Raw genomic sequence first — 18,877 nt, 5'->3', positions numbered from 1 at the left:
TCTCACCCCTGTTGACCTCTCTGACCTTATCTCCTGCCACTGTTGCCCGGGTTCATTTCACTACAACTATAATAGCCTCCTTCCTGTTTCTCAAACTTGTCTAACAATTTCCTTTCTCAAAGATTTTGCATTGCACTTATTTTCATCTGGAATACTCTTTGGGCAGATATTTGCGAAGATTAAACTATCAGTGTATTCAGGTCTCCTATCAAATGTTATCTTATCAGAGAGACATTATCCACCTCAGGAAAAATAGTAACCCCTGTAGACACTCCCTGTCCTTATTATCCTGCTTTATGTTTCTTCAGAGTACTTATCACTCGCTGACATATTATAGAAGGCGTTCACTTATTTTTTAATCACTTACACATCACTTATTTGTATGTGTTAATATATTGTATGTGTATACACACATACATACACACATCCCACCAGAAGCTATGGGAGAGGCGTGGAACGGATTCTTCCCCACAGCCCTCAGAAGGAACCAACTCTGCTGACACCTTGGTCTTGCAATTCTGGCCTCCAGAGCTGTGAAACAATAAATTTCTGTGGTTTAAGCTACTCAGTTTATGGTACCTTTGTAACAGCAGCCTTAGTAAACTAATACAGTGCCTTTTGTCAGCATAAGGAAGTTCCCTTCTATTCCTGTTGCTGAGTCCTTTTTCCTTTGTTCTATTAACATGGTATATTTCTTTGATTGATTTTCTTATGTTGAACCATGCTTGCATTTCTGGGATCAATTCCACTTGATCATGGTATATAATCCTTTTAATATGCTGTTGGATTTGGTGTGCTAGTTAAGGATTTTTCCATTTATATTCATAAGGGATATTTGGTCTGTAATTTCCTTTTCTTGTGATGTCTTTTTATCTGCCTTTCATATTAGAGTAATGCTGGCCTCATAGAATGAGTTAGGAAGTATTCTTTCCTCTTCTATTTTTTGGAAGAGTTTAAGAAAGATTGTTGTTAATTATGCTTTTTTTGGTAGAATTCACCAATGAAGCCATCTGGTCTTACACTTTTCTTTGTTGATTACTAATTCAATCTCTGTAATTGTGATAGGTCTATTGATATTTTTTGTCTTCTTTAATTAGTTTAGAGAATTTGTACATTTTTAGGAATTTATTAGTTTCATCCAGGTTATCGAATTTTATGGCGTATAATTGTTCATAGTTTTCCCCTATAATCCTTTTTATAGCTATAAGATTGGTAGTTGTGTCCCTACTTACATTTCTGACTTGTTTAGTTATTTTCATCTTTTCTTCTTTTTTCTTTGTCAGTTTGACTAAAGGTTTGTCGATTTTGTCGATCTTTTCAAAACATCAGCTTTTGGTTTTGTTCAGTCTATATTTTTTCTGTTCTCTATTTTATTAATCTCTACCCTGATGTTTATTATTTTCTCCCTTCTGCTAATTTTGGGTTTAGTTTGTTCTTCTCTTTCTAGTTCCTCAAAATGTAAAATTAGCTTATGGATCTGCTTTTACAGCTATAAATTTTTTTTTTGAGCACTCTTTGTGCTGCATTCCATAAATTTTGGTATGTTATATTTTTATTTTCATTCATCTCCAAGTATTTTCTAATTTTCCTTGTGATTTCTACTTTGACTCATTGGTTCTTTAAGAGTGTATTGTTTAGGGGCCAGCCCCGTGGCTTGGTGGTTAAGTGCACGCGCTCCGATGCTGGCGGCCCGGGTTCGGATCCCGGGTGCGCACCGAGGCGCCACTTCTCCGTCCATCCTGAGGCCGAGTCCCACGTACAGCAACTGGAAGGATGTACAGCTATGACATACAACTATCTACTGGGGCTTTGGGGGGAAAAATAAATAAATAAAATCTTTAAAAAAAAAAAAAAGAGTGTATTGTTTAAATTCCACATACTGTTGATTTTCCAGCTTTCCTTTTGCTATGGATTTCTAGTATCATTTCATTGAGGTTAGAGAAGATACTTGGTATGATTTCAGTCTTTTTAAATTTACTGAGAGTTTTTTTTATGGCCTAACATATGGTCTATCCTGGAGAATATTTCATGTGCACATCCAAGGAATGTGTATTCTGCTGTTGTTAGGTAATTTTGCTTTATTTTTCTAGAGTTCCATTATAGGTCTTCAAATGGTTTATTCATAAAAAATAACAAGTTCAAAATTCTTGAGTTCTTATAAGTGTGAATTTTTCTTTTGTTTGCCTTCTCACATGAACAACCATATATAGTATCTAGAATATATTTGTCTTTAGAGTTCTTCAGATATTGCTCCATTGTCATTTAGTTTGGGAATTTGTAGAGAATTTTGATTTAATTATTTCATCACATTTTTCTAGTCATACTTGATGGCAGGTTTTACTGTTTCACTGCTGGTGGCTAAGAACACAGCCCCATCAGGGATAGTAACGGTTGCTTTGGTGCTCATTTCACAGTTACGTCATGGATGTTCAAGAGGCACACCATTTGCCATGGCTGTGTTTTCCCCTATTTCTTAAAGAAATTTGTTTGTTTAGAGCAGTTTTATGTTCATGGAGAAATTAAGCAGAAGGTACAGTGATTTCCTATATGCCCCCTGCCCCCACACATGTATAGCCTCTCCCATTATCAACATCCCCACCAGAGTGGGACATTTGTTAAACTTGGTGAACCTCCATTGGCACAACATTATCACTCAAAGTCCATAGTTTACATTAGGGTTCACTCATGGGATTGCACATTCTATAGGTTTGGAAAAATTTACAATGACATGACATGACTTTCACCATTAGAGTATCATACAGAGTAGTTTCAATCCTCTGTTCTCTGCCTATTCCTCCCTTCCTCCCCCCTAACTCGCAACCACTTATCTTTTTACTGTTTCCGTAGGTTTGTCTTTTCCAGGATGTCACATAGTTAGAATCATACAGTGTGCAGCCTTTTCATATGGGCTTCTTTCACTTTCTAATATGCATTTAAGATTCCTCTTTGTTTTTTCATAGCTTGATAGATTATTTCTTTTTAGTGCTAAATAATATGGCATTGTCTGGATGTACCACAGTTTATTTATCCATCCACCTATGAGGACATCTTGGTTGCTTCCAAGTTTGGGCAATTATGAATAAAGCTTCTATAAACATCCATGTGCAGGTTTTAGTGTGGACATAAGTGTTCAACTCCTTTGGGTAAATACCAAGGAGAATGATTGCTGGATCATATGGTAAGAGTATGTTCACTTTTGTGAGAAACTGCCAAACTGTCTTCCAAAATGGCTGTACCATTTTGCATTCCCACCAGCAATGATAGAGAATTATTGTTGTTCCACATCCTCACCAGTATTTTATGTCGTCAGTGTTCCAGATTTTAGCCATTTTAATAGGTGTGTAGTGGTATCTCATTGTTGTTTTAGTTTGCATTTCTCTGATGATATATGACGTGAAGCAGCTTTTCATTTGCTTATTCGGCATCTGTATATCTCCTTCAGTGAGGCGTCCATTAAGGTCTTTGGCCCCTTTTTTAATTGGGTTGTTTGCTTTCTTTTTTTTTTAAAGATTTGCCCTGAGCTAACATCTGTTGCCAGTTTTCCTCTTTTTATTCCTCTCCAAAGCCCCAGTATATAGTTGTATATTCTAGTTGTAAGTCCTTCTAGTTCTTCTATGTGAGTAGCTGCCACAGCATGGCTACTGACAGATGAGTGGTGTGGTTCTGCACCTGGGAACTGAACCTGGGCTGCCGAAGAGGAGCATGCTGAACTTTAACCAAGAACAATCTTTATGAGATACATCTTTTGAAAATATTTTCTTCCAGTCTGTGACTTTTTTAAATCTGTTGACAGTGTCTTCCACAGAGGAGAAAATTTTAATTTTAATAAAGTCTAGCTTATCAATTCTTTCTTTCATGGATTGTACCTTTGATGTAACATACCAAAATTTATGGAATGCAGCACAAACAGTGCTCAAAAAAAATTTATAGCTGTTATACGGCTGTTTCAGAATCTACAGTTGATCATTTTGGTGGCCTTAACTCCAGGGGCTCACAGACTACGCCTGAGAGGGGCTAGAGCTAGGTCATGGGACACTTTAATGTCCACAGCCAGGACCAAGGTCTGTGGGTCTTTTACCTGAGACACAAGTGGGTGTGTCTGCTCATGGGTCCCTTGGTGTATGGTGCTGGTAGCAAGACCAAGGACAAATGGGGCTGTAGCTGAGTCCACAGGGGCTATGGAGCTGTTTCCAGGTCTGTAGCCAGGAGCATGGTTGGCAAGTCAGCCACCTGAGTGTGGGCCTGCCCTCTCAAAATGGCTCTCCTTGGCCTTGGACTTCACCAAGGCTTTACAACCTTCTACCTGGATCCCAAAGCTCCCACAAAAAGGCACTTTTGTCCATGGATGGCTGCCAAATTATTGTTGCTGAGGGGGGATATGAGTGGAGAACCTCCTATTTCATTGTCTTGCTGATGTCACTCTCTGTTGTTATTTTTTCAATAACAGACTTATTGAGATATATTTCACATGCCATAAAATTCATCTTTTTAAAGCATATGATTCAGCAGTTTTTAATGTATTTTACAGAGTTCTGCAACCATTGCCACAGTTTAATTGCAGAACATTTTCATCATCCCAAAAAGAAACTCTATACCTATTAGCAATTATCTCCAGTCTCCTCATTCACCCAGTCCTAGGCAACTGCTGCTGTATAAACGGAATCACAGAAAACCTGATCCCTTTTGACTGGCTTACTTCACGTAGTAAATGTTTTCAAGATTGATCCATGTTGTAGTATGTATCAGTAATTCATTCCATTTTTACTGGAGAATATTATTACATTGTATGGATATACCACATTTTATTCATCCATTCATCTGTTGATGGATATTTGGGTTGCTTTCACTTTGGGGTTATTATGACTAATGCTGCTATGAATATTCGTATATGTTTCTGTGTGAACATATATTTTCAATTTTCTAGGCATATACTTAGGAGTGGAATTGCTGAATCATATGGTAGGTATATGTTACTATTTTAAGGAAATGGACAATTGTTTTTGGAGCCATAAATATTAGAGATTAATTAGTTTTGAGAAGTCACTTGTCTTTAACTGTAAATTCATATTGACTTGTAAAGTTGATACTGAATCTGGCAGGTAATTGTATAGTGCTAGGTTTGCATTGGCTAGCTACTTTAAAATACATATTCTAGTCATTTGTACATACTTTTTCCTTCTGTATCATTATATTCCATTTTTGGCTCAGTCTTGTTAGCAATAGTGGAAGATGAAAGTATTGTATAATCCCTATGACTTTTTGTTAATGTGATGCCCATGCTTTCTATTACCTAATACGCCCTACTGAAACAAATTTTATTTTAATCTAGAGGACTTGGAATTTTCTATTACTGTCTACAATTTAGGTCTATCCATGTCTATATGGCACCATTGCCAATTGATTCACTCAAAATCATTTTAATTGACTAGAAGAATAAAAAGTGAATTTTATTTTTTGTTGTATATTCTTACACATTAAACAAAAATGATTTGACCACATGTTTCTCTTCAACCTCCTGTCCTGGTATCTGGTTCTCTACTTAATTTTGTAAAGTGAGAACATGATGTATGTAAATTTATGGCATTTTGATCAACAATGAATAACAATGATATATAACAAGATATTCAATATTCATAAAGATTCTAGGTATTTAAATATAGCATTTTGATAATTATTATTAGAAATATTCATATTTATATACAATAACAAGTAGGAGTAGAATATACTGATTAAACTTTGAAAAAGGAAAAATATCTACTTGTTATCTCTTGATGAATTCAGTCGATTAAAGGCCTTTGTAAATTAATGTTTATTGTTTCACACTTTGTTTCCTATTTGTCTGACCCTCTTCACTGAAAACAAATTTACATTACAGTTTCCTCTTATTAAAACTTTTCACCAATGGTAAAAGTAGAAATGAATTTATGGCAGTGATAAGTGGGCCAAATATTTGAGAAAATAGTAATGGCATTAAATAGCATAATTCTTCCAATGTATATTATAGGATATACTCCTACATAGAGCTAAATATCTCTTTCAAAAAGCCCCCTCTAAGTAATATCACTTCTCTCTCAGAATTCACTCTTTTAAATAACTTCTTTAATGTATTCTAGAACCTGAAGCATTGTATGTTTAATTTTTTGTTTTGTCCTTATTTTATTTTCTGGCCATTTTTCATTGTGTTTTTCTATTACCTAATCAATCTCAAATAACAACTGGATAACTGCTCAGTATGTCTTGAAATGTAAGCTCATCTACAAGTAAACTTTTTTATTACCATCTTCTGGAATTATATATGCGTGTTTGTATATGTAAAAGGCAGCACTGAGTAAAAGAGTTGACTATCAAGACATTTCAAAAAAAGACCCAAATTTTTGAAAATATTGCTAATAATTTTCAGAAAGTATACATCTAGGATAAGAAAAGTTATAACATCCATTATTAGAAAATTTTATATATGAAATAAATCTTCTGAAATGTTACATTTAAGTATTGAGATGGTCCAGTGATTTGCTGTTTTGTGGAAATAATCCTGCCCGAGACACAAATGTAAAGAAAGTTTCAGAAGCATAAGGTCTTTTGGAAAGGATGGCTATCACATTGAAAACTACTTCCTTGATCTATGATGCATACCTCAGATGGGACACAAGTCCAGATGAGTCCCATATCCCAGGAAAAAGAGTGCTAACTTTATATTAATATTGGATTTAGAATCATTGGGCCCATTGCCTTTGATGAGCTGCATTAAGTTAATTATTACCAGGGCTCTAAATCTTTCCTCTTGCTTCCTCTTAATTTCAAAATTATTAGTGCCTCCATGTGTCTATGCATCTGTTCACACAATCTTCCCACAGATATTTATTGCATTTTAACAAGTTCCAGGCACTGTTGTAGGTGAGGAGCATAAAATGGAGAACAAAAAGGTTGTGTACACTGGCCTCAGAGATATTACATTCTCTTGAGAGAGGTGAGCAGAAAAAAGGTTAATCAGTAAGTAAATGTGCTGAAAATTATTTTATATGGTAATGAATAATAATAAGAGAATAATAATAAGAGAAGAAACAAGATGTCACAAACCTACTTTTACTCAAACATTTCTTAATATACACAGTAAAATGATGACCTAGCAGCTGTTTTCTTTTTTTTAATAATTTTATTTATTTATTTATTCCCCCAAAGCCCCAGTAGGTAGTTGTATGTCATAGCTGCACATCCTTCTAGTTGCTGTATGTGGGACGCCGCCTCAGCATGGCCGGTGAAGCAGTGTGTCGGTGGGCGCCCGGATCCGAAACTGGGCCGCCAGCAGCGGAGCGCGCGCACTTAACCACTAAACCATGGGGCCGGCCAGCAGCTGTTTTCTATCTAGACAGTTTTATGCTTTTCCCACACTTCAATAAAATTAACATTAGACAAAATTCATCTTTCCTATATAAAGCTTATGCATCAATGTTTATTGTATATAATTACCATTAGGGTAACAGAAATATAATGATTCAGTGAACTAAATGAAGTAAACAGAATAACTTCTATATAACTCTTAAAGTATGTTATTTAATATTGTCAGAAACATTTTTAACTGATCACAAAAGATAAATGTAAATACAGCCTCCATCAAATTCTCACTAATTGTAAATTATAGAGATGAAATGTAACATGGTTTTGCTGTATATTCATTTAAAATTTTCAAAAATTTCCTTATTGTATAAAGAAATCCATCCCTATACATAATTTATGTTTGGAAATTTTACTGGTATTTCATTGCTCATCTCATAATAATATTTAACAGGTATATAACAATTGCTATGTGTCAGGCACTCTTCTAATCACTTTACATATATTAACTTATGTAATACTTAGAATGACCCTACAAAGTTGGTCTTACTTTGTTTTGTATTTTATAGATGAGGAAACAGAAGCATTAAGAGATTAAATAACTTGCTCAAAGTCACTATTAAGAAGTGTTGACGCTGGGATGCCACACTCTCCTTGAGGGGTTCCCTAATGCTGTCAATCATAATTAACCTCTCTTTTGTCTGTTGTCTTACAAGCTACTTGTGTGTGTAGCACTGTTTTGACAAGGGTAGAAACAGGAAGACATTTTAAAAGAGGTTATTATAGCAATACAGGCTATAGAAGAAATCCAGGTAAGAGATGATGGTGTATTGGACCAGGGTGACATCAGTGTGGGTAGTTAGAAATGATGGGATATGAATCGAAGAAGGAGGTAACAAGATACTCTGAAATAGGGGACGTAGACAATGAGAGAAAGAAGCAAGTGATGGGTGATATCAAAATGATTGTCCTTGAGTACTGGATGTACAGAGTTGCCATTAATTAAGATGAGAATGACTGTTGAAGGAGCAGGTTGTTGGGAGAAGAAAAGATCAGATTTGCATGTTAGTAGAAAGTATATATTTCAGTACCGCATCCAAGTGGGGATGTTGAATAGGCCATTGGATATATGAGTCAAGAGTCAATAGAGGGATCTGTACTGGGGATAGCTGGTATTGAAAGCTGTCATACTGGCTGTGATTACTAATGGAATGAATATAGCTAGAAAAGAAAAAAGATACAAGGACTGAGTCCTGGAGTACTCCGAAGTTTAGAGATCAGGGAGATGAGGAAGAAGCAGTACAAAATAATGAGAAGGATTTTATAGTAAACCAAAAGAGAGAGTTTTTTGGAAGCCTACTGAAGAAAACATTTCAAGGATAAGGGAGTGATCAATTGTGTTAAATGCTGTTGATATTTAAAGTAAGATAGGAATCACATCGGGTTTAGCGATTTAGGGGGCTTTGGTGAAATTTATAGAAGCAGTTTTTGTCGAAGGATAGAGATTAGAGTGGATTCAAGCAGAATGGGAGGAGGAGAATGGAGACAATGAATATACACCACAGTTTTGAGTTGTTTTCCTGTAAAAAGATACACAGATTAACAGCTGTACAGAGAACTGTGTGTCAAGAATTTTTCTATGCGTTTGGAAAAGAGGCAGAATAGAGGTGGAAAGTGGTGAAGCAGGGTAGTGAGGTAAGAATTGCTAAGAATAGGCAAGAAGTGATGAGCCCAGTGCCTAGTTGGAGTGACTGGTCTTAGCTAGGCACACCGTTATTTCATGTATTGTAACAGGAGAGAGAATGGAGAGTATATGGGTTCAAATGTAGGTAGGAAGTTGTGATGCTGGGAGCTTGTAGAAATTCTCTTCTAATTTCTTTTTCTCAGTTAATAGGATGCAAGAGAAGGAAGGAAGCATTGTAAGCAGATAATGAGGATGAGAGATAGTGTTGGGGATTTTAAGAGACAGAGGATCTGAAATCGTTTTCTATGACCAATGATTGTGAATGTGTTAGTATCACTGCTAAGCAGCATTATGTGCCCACGTGAGATAGTGATCCTCAGCTTAAACTGAGACTAGTCAGCACACTCGTGTATTTTTCTCAACCAGAGTAAGTTTCTTGGGGAAATATGAGGGTAGGCAGAGAGAGTTCAATTTAATCAGGGTATAAGTTTTGCCCAATGAGTAAGATGCAGAAAGAACATGAAGCAGAGAAGTCCAGAAGAATTGAGAGCGTATGTAGCCAAATGATTATATTGATGGATCATGACTTTTAAATGGATTAAGGATTAAAACAGTGACATGAGGATGATGAAAGAGTGAAAACGTAGTAGTTTCAGTGGAATTTATATCCAGATGGAGTCAAAAGATTGTTGGACTTTTGGTACAAACTAGACTGAGCTGCAACTGTATAGGTGGTAGTTGGAGAATGGAATACTTTAAAATGAGGTTATGGAGGGAGTACAGATATTGGTAATTCTAAGTCTAGGGTATGACCATGGAAATAGGTGGCAGCAGTAAGGAGGAATAAAGGACATTGAAGAGAGGTTAAAATATTGGAAATGTTGGGGCCTGCCCCATGGTGTAGCGGTTGAGTGCACGTGCTCCACTGCTAGCGGCCCAGGTTCGGATCCCGGGCGCGCACCGATGAACCACTTGTCAGGCCATGCTGAGGCCGCGTCCCATGTAAAGTGGAGGAAGATGGGCACGATGTTAGCCCAGGGCCAGCCTTCCTAAGAAAAAAGAGGAAGATTGGCGTGGATGTTAGCTCAGGGCTAATCTTCCTCACACACACAAAAAAAATATTGGAAATGTTTTAAAGATCATCTGCGTAGATGATGAAATAACCACTATTCATGACAAGAATAGTGTTAGAGTGCATGTCAGTGAGACTGCAATTAAATCTTCAAGAAATGAGGAGGAGTGCCTAGGGATATGTAGATTCCTGCAACAAGGAGGAAGAGAGGGTGGCATATTCTAAAAATATGTGATTCAAAACTGAGTGTTTTAGGGAAGTGGGAGGAAGAATAATCTGGAAGTAGTACAGCATCTTCTCCTAGGGAGAAATCCAAGATTCCATAATGCAAAAGGTGAGGTATCAGAAAACCTGAGCAAATTTAAAATCTTTAAAGAAATTGAATTGGTAGTTAAAATCTACCGTTAACCACCTCGCCACCCCACTCCACCATACAAATACACACAAATAGATTCTGGTGACTTTATAGGTGATTTCAATCAAATATTCAAGACCCAGGTAATGTCAATCTTATACAAACTGTTCCAGAGTTTGTACTATATATTTTACTTTTGTACAAAGCGAAGAAATTTCTTTGGTAATAACAAAACACCTAAATTATGATAGAGGTTAGCCTTATATGGTGGGAGGTGGAGGGCCATATTTCAACTGTCTTGATATTTTATTTCTTAGTTTAGTTGGTGTGTATATGGGCATTTATTTTACTATTTTTTATAGTTTTTATACATACAAAATATTTCATAATAAAATTTTTTTTAAAACCAAATTGTTGCTGCAGAATTTGATGTGTCATTTGTAGAATATTCTTTTCAGGACATTGGCTATGAACAAAGATGAGAGAGGATAGCAGTAATTTAAAGGGGCTGTGTAGTCCAAGAAGACTTGTTTTGTGTTTCATTTTTTTACAGTAGGAGTTTCTTGAGCATGTTTACTTTTTCTAGGGAAAAGCTAAATAAAGGGAGAACTTTGAAAATACATGAGAGAAGTTACACAGCATCCTGGAAGAGACGGAACAATACCGAACAAGGAAGGATTTTCTCAAAACAAGGGACGGGAACCTCACACTCTGAAGTTGGGGAAATTCATAAGTAATTGGATAAGAAGTTAAAGAAAGTTATGTCTAATATGCTCAAATTTCTCTGTGAAGTGGAAGGCCTCTAGACTATAAGACATTACTTAACCTGTGCTCAAAAAGGTGCAGTGATTAAATGATAAGAAACTCACTAGTTCCTGAGCAGCCTAATCTATCCTTGGATGGCTTTATCTGTTCTGTACTTCTGCTTCCTGAACTTGCTTGTTTGTACTTTTGTTTGAGGCTGTAGCTTCTAACAGTGGTTGTATATCTGTTCTTGGGGACATCATGCAACACTAGGCCATCACTTTCTGCAAACTGACCTCTTACTTGTCACGTCTTAAAATAGTCATATTTTCTTCAAACAATAACTCTTTGCAGTGAACAAAGAAGTGAACGTTTCCTCTCATTAATTTTAATCATCTCAAGCTTGAAAGCTACTTTGGCCATTTCTACATCCCGAGAAGTTATATTAAATGTTGTACGTTGATATGAATTACATATTCTAAGTATTTTATTTTAGTTGCATCTGTAAAAAACTATCATTTACTTTTGAAATTCCTTGTACTATAATAGTTAATTATATTTTGAATGCTTTTATGGCTTTCAATGAAAAGAATTAAAAATTTCTTATTGACATAATTTTTAAGTGAGTTCAAAGCTATTACACACAACAGAAAAGACTTCAAATGGAAAATAGATAGCTGGAGAATTTTTAACATATTCAAGTACCAAGTGCTAGTACTACATTATATATACTGATTGTCACCACATTTCTGCATATTTTTGTTACTCCTTTAAAAAAGTTAGAAGCAACTACACTTCCAGTCTGTAGTTTATGTTCATTTTATTACTTTCTGCTTTTTGAGGGGAGTGACTGGGGAATGATATTCTGAAATCTCTAAGAGTACTCTTTTTCAATATTGTATTAATCTTTTCCTTAGAAAACTAGTTCAGAGCTATGAAAAATCTTTTGGCTCCTATGGAATCCAGATGAAATTTATAGCCATTTTGACTCAAAGAGCATTGTGTTCATTTGAACATACGAATTTTTTCCCCTAAAATTAACCTTTAAACATCATTTTAAACATCATTATCTCCCTCTGACTTACTCCATATCCCTATCTGTTCTTTTTCTGTACAACTGCATCTATTGCTTCATTTCCATTTTCACTGTCACTGCCCTATTTCAGAATGTTAGTACTTGAGGCCTGGATTATTGGTAAAATCTCCTAAATGAGCTCCCTCTTTTTAGTCACCTCCTCCCTCATTAATAATCTATCTTTCTTACAACACCGGGACACTTTCTTTAAAAACAGGTAGGTGATAACATTCCACTGTTTGAAAATCTTTAAGAAAAACTCCTCAATCTTGCAATCAAGGTTCTTTACGATTTTTCCCAAGCCTGTCTTCTTGGCTTTAGCTCTTGTTACACCTTCCCATGCGGTACACTTTCTATCGAACCTGGTGTATTAGTTTTTCTCCCAAATTCACTGTGACACTCTGGCTTCTGTGACTTTGCTCAAGCTTTACTCCTCTTGTTTCTCAAATATTCCTGTCAAGTCATACTATTCTTTTTAAGGCACAGCTTTGATTCTATTCCCCCAGAAAGATCATAAAGTATAAATAATACGAGTATAGCCACTGGTGTCAGACTGATTGGATTTACACTGGGCTCTACCGTTGACTACCCATATAATTTTAGATAAATCACTTACATATTGCATATCATGGTTTGTGAGAAGCATCCAAAATTTTCAAGGACAACTTTGGAAAAACAAAACAAAATTTAAGATCATTTTATCATATATATATTGAATTTTCCTTATAAAGTAGTAATTTGGGAAAAAAAAACTTATTTAATCTAATGCAAAAATGTTATCTGGGAATCTGATAGGAAACGGCAATGTACGAATGCACAGTAATATTCATGGTAAAAATCACATTATTGGGCATCCAGTCAAAAATTACAACCCAGAATGAGGGGAAAAAACAATTAAAACCCAATCAGAAATGAAAGGCTTGTTTTGGGGAGTTTGTTTTGTGTGTGTTTTGGGTTAGAAATTGACAAGCTTGTACTAAAGTTCATATGGAAATTGAAAGAAACTAGAATAACCAAAACAACTTTGCTAAAGTAAAATGAAGTTGGAACACTTATACCACCTGATTTCAAGACTCATTATAAAGATACAGTATGGTAGTGGTATAAAGATAGATACATAGATCAGTGGAACAGAATAGAAAACCCCACACATATGGTGGACTGATTTTCTACAAATGTTCCAAGGCAATATAATGAATAAAATTATTCTTTTTAACAAATTGTGCCATAACAATTGTCTATCCACATGCAAAAAATGAACCACAGCCTTATATAAAAATTAACTCAAAACGGGTCACAGACACGCATGTAAAATCTAAAAATTTAAAACTTTTAGGAGAAAGTTTGTGTGACACTGATTAAGGTAAAGATTATTTCTACACCAAAAACATACAATAAAAAAATCCATAAAAGTTAAACTTAATAAATTGGGCTTCATTAGAATTAATTTCTGCTCTTCTAAAGACACTGCTAGAGAATGAGAAGAGAAGCCATACACAAGACGAAAATTTTTGAGATAAAATATCTCCAAACACACACACACACACACACACACATATTCGTAGCAGCTTTACTTGTAATAGCCCCAAATGGGAAACAACCCAAATTTCTATCAACGGGTGAATAAACAGTCACAAAAATGAAAGAACGAAACTTTGATACATGCAAAAATATTGATGAATCGCAAATTAACTACAGAGAATGAAAGAGGTGAGGCACAAAAAAGTACATACTGTGTCATTCCATTAAGAAAAGTCTTAGGCGTGCAAATTAATCTGTAGCGTCATAAAGCAGATCAGTGTTTGGTATGTGGAGTTAGGCTAGGTTGGGCACGAAGGAGGAATTACAAAGGAGCATAAGGAAACTTTTGACGATAATGGTTATGCCCGTTATCTTTATGGTGGTGGTGGTTTTGTGAGTGTATACATATTTCAAAACTTATTAAATTGTACACTTTAATTATGTGCATTTTATTGTATATCAATTATACCTCAATAAAGTGTTAAAATGAAAATAATTAAAATATTTAAATACAAGTATCTGATCCTAAAGTACCCTTAACCACTATGATATACACTGTTAAAGGCAGTGAGCGTGTTCTTTTTCCCCTTAAATCCCTATTCTCTGGTACAGTGTCTTACATATAATAAATATGGAAGAATTTTTCTTCAAATTGAATTAAGCCAATTACAATCTTTCATATCACAAACTGACAAAAAAGAATGATAAAGTAATTAAGTATTTGATACTTAGAAATTATGGTGAGTTCCATTGCTTATATTCTAGCTCAGCGTATTGTATTGTTGGCATTATGAGACCAAAAATGTATGGTTCATGCCACTTTGCAAGTGGCAAGAGAGTCTTTCATGGCCACAGGTTAAACCCAAACATCTAAACAATTTCTTTGTGAAAGAGTGTTACCAACTGCAAGGCTAATGGGACGTAAAGACTTGAATGGTGCAAACAACCAACTCACACAAACTATTGGGAACACATCACAGAATCTATCCTCCTAACAATAAACCCGTGGCCTTATTTTTAATGTATAGTGAAGAGCATATTTTTGTTTGGTTTTATTTTCCCTGTCTGTTTTGTTTTATTTTGCTTTGCTTTGACCCTAAGAGCAATTGGAACATAGCCATTTACCATTTTAACTGAACGATTTAATAAATGCAAACACTACCCTAAGATCAAAATGTAGAGGAGATTTTCTAATTAGCTAATAAATCTGAACAGTATAAACACCCTAAGTTAAGACATTTGGGGGAAAAAAAATACATCTTTATGGTGCCAATGGGCTCTAAGTCTAAAATAACTGATAGGATTCTCAAAGACTCCAACACATCTCTGAGCTTTACACTGAGCCAATTCCCACACTGTATAATCTACTTGGGGAAGAAAATATTACCTGTTTAATATTAACTTATACCTTTTGGTTATTTACAAACCAGAAGCTGTAGAAGGGTGATTGACAGCATGAACTGAGCTAATAACACAGTTCTAATTCCTTGGTATTGCGACTAACAATAAACCGTTAGTTCAATCATTTTCCTGAGTTTAACATATTAGCCACTGAGTTGGGGGTTCTTGGTGCAACAAAGATGAATCAGAAATATTTTCTCTCTTTTTTTGAGTTTGCAGTAAAATGTCTCATTTGTAATAAAAGAGACAAATACATAAACAACCAAGAAAAATACAAAGCAGAGTCAAATAATACACTAGGAGTGATGCAAGCAATTTTCTGGGGTAGTATAGAAGGAATAATTCTCATAAGATTATAGTAGTTCATGAAGCCCAAGAAAATATATTTCTCATCAAATGTGGCTATTATTTCATTTACCTAGTCATGAAATAAACACAGCTGTCAGGTGAATAAAATGGCATGATTCTTTACCTGCGCCAGTATTGCCACCGGGATAACATTCATCAACTCTGTCTCTGTCTAACTTCTTCATCTTTCATAGGGAAAAGTAATATCAGTGCATTTCAAAGAGCTTTTATGATGTGAATCATTGCCACAGAAATGACCACTGAATACCAGAGCACAAAGGACAATTGTTCGGGAAAGTTAAATATCTGTAACCATGGGAAAATAACTTTCAAGATATCCTCTGCCCTCATAAGTAAAACTAGTCATGTAAATCAGATCACCTCAATCTTATTAATTCCATCTTGTATTCTTATTACTACTGTTTGATAAGATCTTGTCATTAGAATAAAATAAAATCACAATTTGATGGATATATCACAAATTATGTTATCTGTTTATAAACAAAATATGACTCATCCTCATTATATTAAATTTATATATGGAATTTTACTTCATTTGATTAAAGAAGTAACTAAATATCAAGAGTAGAACATCGAAAAATTTGACCTGTGGAGTGATAGATAAAACATAACTTGGAATTTCAAAATGTGATATGCAACATAGTACTGGAAGTTCTAGCCAGTGCAATAAGGCAAAATAAAAAAAAAAGTAAAGAAAAAGAAAAGACATACAGATTGGAAAGGAAGGAATAATGTTGTCCCTATTTGCAAAGGACATAATTGTCTGCATAGAAAATCCCAAGGAATCTACAAGCCTCCTAGAAGTAATAAGTATGTTTAGTACTGTCATAATGTACAAGGCCAAAATGCAAAAATCAATCGTATTTCTATATATTAGCAATGAACATTTGGAAACCAAAATTAAAAATATAATACCATTTACAATCATTCCAAAGAAAATGAAATACACTTAATCAAAATTCTAAAACTTGGTGTTTTATTTGCACATTCCAAAGAAAATGAAATACACTTAATCAAAATTCTAAAACAGTGCTGGGAAAAGCACTGTTAAGAGAATGAAAAGAGAAGATGCAGATTGGTAGAAAATACTTGTAAATTGCATATTTGACAAAGAACTTGTATTCAGAATATATAAAGAGCTCTCCAAGCTCAACAGTGAGAAAACAACTAACCTGATTAAAAAATGGGCAAAACATTTGAAAAGACTTGTCACCAAAGAAGATATACAGATGGCAAATAAGCACATGAAAAGATATTCAATATCACTTGCCATTAGGGAAATGCAAATTAAGAGCCCAAGGAAATATCACTATAAACATATCAGCATGGTTGAAATAAAAAATAGTGGTAACACTACAACGAGATATCACCCCACACATATTAGAATGGCTATAATGAAAAAGACAAAAGATAACAAGTGAGGCCTGGTGAAGATGTGGAGAAAAAGGAACAATTGTGCACTGTTGGTGGGAATGTAAACTGGTACAGCCACTGTGGAAAACAGTATGGAGGTTCCTCAAAAAATTAAAAATAGAACTGCCATATGATCCAGCAATCCCTCTTCTGGGTATATATGCAAAGGAAATGAAAATAGGATCTTGAAGAGGTATCTGCACTCCCATGTTCGTTGCAGCATTATTCACAATAACCAAGATATGGAAACAACCTAAATGTCAATCAATGGATGAATAGATAAAGATGTGATATACACAAACATAGACACACACACACACACAATGGGATATCATTCAGCCATAAAAATGAAGGAAATCCTGCCATTTGCAACAACATGGATGGACCTTGTAGGGATCGTGCTAAGTGAAGGAAGTCAGACAGAGAAAGACAAATACTGTATGACATCACTTATATGTGGAATCTAAAATAGGCAAAGTCATGGAAACATATGGGGGATGGGAGACATGGGGAGATGTTGGTCAAAGGGTACAAAACTTCCAGTTATAAGATGAATGAGTTCTGGGGATCTAATGTACAGCATGGTGATTATAGTTAGTAATACTATATTATACACTTGAAAATTTCTGAGAATAGATCTTAAATGTTCTCACAACAAAAAAGAAATGGCAATTATGTGACGTGATGGTAGTGTTAGCTCTCACTATGGTGGTAATCATTTTGCAATAGGTAAATGTATCAAATTAACACATTGTATGCCTTAAACTTATACTATGTTATACGTTAACTATATCTCAATAAAGTTGGAAAAACTACTGATAACAGCAAATGATGGCAATGATGCAGAGAAACTGGCTCATCATCATGGCTGTTTGGAATGTAAAATGGTGCAGCCACTTTGGAAAGGAATATGGCAGTTTCTACAAAATTAAAAATGCACTAATCATAAAGCCCAGCTATTGCAACTCTTTGACATTTATCCCAGAGAAATGAAAACTTATCAGGAAAACCTGTACATAAATGTTCATGGTAGCTCTAATTTAAAGCCAAAAACTCAAAACAATCAAAATATCCCTTAAAATGTGAGTGGCTAAACAAACTGTGTTATATCCATACCATGGAATACTACTCAGCGATAAAGAGCAACTAACTATTGATACACACAACAACATGGATGGATATTATGGGCATTATGCTAAGTGAAAAAAGACAATATCAGAAGGTCACATACTGTATGACTCCATTTATGTAACATTCTTGAAACAACAAAATTATACAGATGGAGAACATTTTAGTGATTCCCAGAGACAGGGGTGAGGAGGGAGGTGGCCGAGGCTATAAAAGTGTAGCAGGAAGGATTCTTGTTATGAACTGTGGTGGTGATCACACGAATCTAGCATTTGTTAAAATTGCATAGAACAAAACACACACATGTACAATTGAGCAAATGAATGCATGTAAAACTGGCAAAATCTGAATAAGGTTGATGGATTTTATCAATGATTTCCTGGTTGTGATATTGTAGTATCATTATGCAAGATGTTACTCTTGGGTGAAACTGGGTTAAAGCTATACGGGGTCTATCTGAATTATTTCTTAAAACTGCATGTGAATCTACAATTATTTCAAAACAAAAGGTTTAAAAAGCTGTGATTCAGTGCAATGTTTTTCTTCACAAAGTCTCCACATAGGAAATTAAACAGGCTTTTAATGAAGACTATGATGATCAGTTTATATTTTGTGGCTTCAGGGTTATGAATTAGGACCCATGGCTACAAGTTGCAAGGAGAAAGACTTAGGTTTAAATAAATAAGAATTTTAAAGTATGTAATTTAGAAAAGTAAAATCAGAAGCTATGTTATGATGTGTTGTAGTTGATATAAAGGAGATTCAAACACTGCGTTAGCAGAT

This window comes from Ceratotherium simum, chromosome X (genome assembly GCF_057802395.1).
Source record: "Ceratotherium simum simum isolate JZ-2026a chromosome X, ASM5780239v1, whole genome shotgun sequence".
In the NCBI taxonomy this organism is placed as follows: domain Eukaryota; kingdom Metazoa; phylum Chordata; class Mammalia; order Perissodactyla; family Rhinocerotidae; genus Ceratotherium; species Ceratotherium simum.
Note: the sequence above shows the minus strand (reverse complement) of the source record.